Below are 4,097 nucleotides of genomic sequence, written 5' to 3' on the forward strand. Positions count from 1 at the left end.
AAGCCAATTGTAGTAAATTGCTTTTCACTTTAAGGCATGCGTTTTGTCCCATCTGTACATCTGAAGGCACATGGCACTGTTTTCTCTGGCAAGGGTAGCTATGGAAAGCAGGTACCCCCACCCCACCCCCCACCTCGAGTGGCCAGGCATGATGGTCGGGGGACAAAGCTTTGATGACCCCATGGAGCTAACCTTTCTGGTATCATTTTGTCCAGCTCCCCCACAGGTTTGGAGGAAGGGAGGAGAGAACAGCTAGAGCCTGAGGTAGGGTCATTATATATCACACAGCCATAAAATACCAAAGTTGCAATGATCAGGAGGGAGTTTCCTCCTACTAGACCCCTCTGACATGTTACTGCCATCACCTTGGGAAGCTCAGTGGGACATAGGAAGTTAAGTGTGTCATAATCAGAGCGAATCCTAGGTTGATCCATTTAATGACACATTACTACCCCTCATAGACAGGTGACTTTATTACTAAGCTCCGAGGGCTTGACATTTTCCTTCCCAAGAAATACTTGATTTGTGGGATGTGGGGTAAAACAGCTTTAATCTCATTGTTTGGGAAGCAGATCCTGGCAAAGCTCTTGTGAGTTTGAGGCCACCATAGCAATTTCTATCCCAGCTAGAAATACATAGTGAGAGAGAACTTGTCTCAAAAGAAGGGAAAGAAAGAAGAAGATGAGGGGGAAGGGAAGGCTTGGCTGGAGGGGGACCCAAGCAGTTGAAAGCAGTTCCAGAACAGACCTCTTCTTGCTTGCTGCCTTTGCCTTTAACTCTAACTTGTCCCTAACTCTTGCCTCTTGCCAGAGGCTAACATACCCCATGAACAATTCATTGGAAAGCAGGCACCTCCATTCCACAGTGTTCCCTCCATCCAGTTAACATATTACCTTTCTAGAATGGGATGTTTCAGAACCGTACAAAGCACCCCAGGACCCTTCTCCTAGCCTAGTTGCTGACACTGACCTGAGTCTGACAGCTATGCCTCCGGACATGCCCCAGCGTGCCCCAGCGCCAGCGTCCCTGCGAATACCTCTGCTTAGCAGGGGACTTTTCTCTAGAAGCCTAGGTCAGTTTTCCTTTCTTTATGTTTCCCCACCTCTTCAAGTTAATCAAGGGATGACATTTTACTGCTGAGAATAATATCAGTTCCTGAAATCTTATTCAGGGTGAGAGATACCCATCAATGTTCTTGAATGCAGATTTGTCACTCTGCTCTTGTGTCTCTGTTCCTCTCTAGATTCCTCTAACCTCAGTCAGTTTGTAAGGCTTTGGTTCTCCAGCCTTAATGCTGTTACTTTGTTGCCTTCAAACAGATCCAGAGAATAAATGTGGAAGCATGGATTCATTTGTTTATATGTGACTCTGGGAATCTAAAATCCCCAGCTTGCTCACACTGCAGTCTACATTTTCCTTATTAAGTTATTAGTGTGTTTTTATCTGTCATTTAATAGAACTTGATTGATCAACTCCAGTGCATGAGCTGCCAAGCTTAAGCAATGGGGTTCTCATCAACAGGGGGTAATGTCACCTTTATGTCTCAAAGCGCCCAAGGCAAGGCTGGCCTGGGACAGTCGGGTGCTTCTTAAAAGCTGAAGTTTTACGTCTGGCTCTAGACTTCAGCTCTTCTGTCTCTGTTCTTGTGCTAAGAGCCTCCAACTTGGAAGTAAGAGCGGGCTTTGGAAGTGGATTAGCTGTTAATTGACATTGACTTGGAGCAAGCCTGCCAGTTCTCTGGATAGCAGCAGGTCTCATGGGAGCTCCCACAGCAGGCCAGTCAGCTCATGCTCATGGCTTCTGCCCTGTGGTCCCCTCCAGCCTCATCACCTGAGACCCATCCCTGCCAGCAAGCTCAAGATTGTGCTATTATGCTGGCAGCTCTGTTTTAGGGCTTTCATCAATTTCTATCAGTTTTCATGTTGATCTCCAGTTTTCTTATCTGGAATAATGGCTCCAAGGAAGCAGAAAACATCATTTTGTTTGTGAATGGACCTTAAGGGCTTGCAGCAGGTTCACACAGACATATCATATATTATCAATAGATGTTGGTTGGATGAATAAATTAGTTTTTAAGTACTAGGTGATACTCTCTGAACCATTTTTCCCCCTCAAGATTTTTCCTTGAGAACTGGTTGCACACCATGCTTAAAGGTATGACACACACACACACACACACACACACACACACACACCCTAGAGTCAGCCAGACTCGGAATCCTATTTCAGCTACTGGCCAGCTAGGCATTCTCAGGCATTTCAGAGCATTTGTTGCTCCAACTATGAAATGATATGGTTCTGGGTAAGTTGTGTGCCTTTAAATGATGTCAATGTCCTTAGGCCTATGAACAGGATCGTATTGAAAACTAAGGCCTTTTCAGAAGAGATTATATGGTAAGTGCGGTCCTTTCAAAAAGGAGAAAATATAGAGACAAAGGCAGTTGTACATAGAAGATGGTGTAAAAAACACATGGGGCATTTTACTTGGGAACCAAAGAATATCTGGGGCTGAGAGAAGAAAAAGAACTCAGAGAGAGACCCCAGGAACAGATCATCTCTCACACCTTTCAGAAGGAGCCCAGCAGATGCTTTGGTTTGGGCCTCTAGGCTGTCTACAGTACTGTCATAGTAATCTCAAAAGATCAATACAGACCCCAGACTGAAAGCCTTTGAAGGCCGTCCGCTGCTGTATCGACATCACTTAGCGCTATCGTAGCATCGAGTGGTTTTGTTTGCATAATACTTTCTAAAAATATCTGAATATTGTTCTGTAAGGTGCTTAACATAACAGTTGCTTCAGTTAATCATGACTGTTGGTTTTATTAAGTAGAGCACGAGTCTGCAAGTCTCAATTTCCTTCTCTTGGAAAACGAATAAAACAACCCCCATACCCCAATCGGTAGGCTTTAATTAAAAGAATGTGGGTAACTCAGTGCTTGGCAAATGCCAGTAAGTTAATAAATGACAGCAACAGGTGTCTCGGGCTGCCCTGCAGTATATTCCATGATCTTTCAGAACGCTTTTGCTGTTGCCATGGTCACCTGTGTTCTTCAGAGCTTAACATTTCACTCTTGTTCTTTTCACTCCCCTCTGGTGTTTACTGAAGACCTATCATGTGCTAAGGAATATTTCATTCTGTCCACAGGGAATTTCAGTAAGAATTCTGTTTTTTTTTTCCCCCCTAAGGACCTCTTTGCTCATCCTTTGTTTTTGTTTTGTTTTCTAATGTGTGTATAACGTTTTATAACATGTATGGTGTGGGGGAGGACATGGTGCATGTGTGGAGGTCGGAAGACAACCTCAGATGTTGATTCTCCCCTTCCATTTCCTTTTCATCAAGGACTCTTGTTGTTCACCACTGTGTGCACCAGGCTAGCTGACTGTGAGCTTCCGAGTCTGCTAGACAGGAAACGGAACTGGACTGTGTAGGCCGAGTGTATGGTAAAGATCTTTCAGACTCTAATCATAATCTTTGGCATTTGCAAAATGGCCATCAAGATCTTTATAGTATATCTCTGATAACATTCTGCCCAAGTTCAATACTAATTTCGCTTGAGATTTACATTTGATTTTTTAAATTACACATATGCATGTCTGCCTGTGTGTGGTGTGTGCTCATAAGTGTAGGTGTCTACAGAGCCCTGAAGCTGGAGTTAGAGCTGTTGTGAGCTGCTCAACATGGGTGGTAGGAAATAAACTCAGGTGTAATTTTGATTCTTCTCACCCTACTTTTTTTAATAACAGTTCCTAAAGCTTTAACCTCTCTTCTAGCCCACCACCCACCAGAGGTAGTAGAAAAAAAAGGTTATTGAAATACAGGGGAATTGGACCTGTTTAGAAATTGCTCTTTGGAGCAAATCCCATCTGCATTGTCAGGAAACCAGCTGTTCAGTTCACAGGAATCATCAGCGGCGGCTTGATCCACTCCCAAACACTTCATGAATATACCAGCAGTCCAGCTCAGTAGTGTTGGGATAGCAAACACGAATTAGCAGTGGTGGCACAACATAGCAGAGACAGCCAGGCCTTAGCTGAATTGGCACAAGTCATCAGGAGGGACCAGGACTATCAGGGAAACTAAGAGAAGTTCTTTGCCT

Source organism: Rattus norvegicus, chromosome 14 (assembly GCF_036323735.1).
Source record: "Rattus norvegicus strain BN/NHsdMcwi chromosome 14, GRCr8, whole genome shotgun sequence".
Taxonomy (NCBI): domain Eukaryota; kingdom Metazoa; phylum Chordata; class Mammalia; order Rodentia; family Muridae; genus Rattus; species Rattus norvegicus.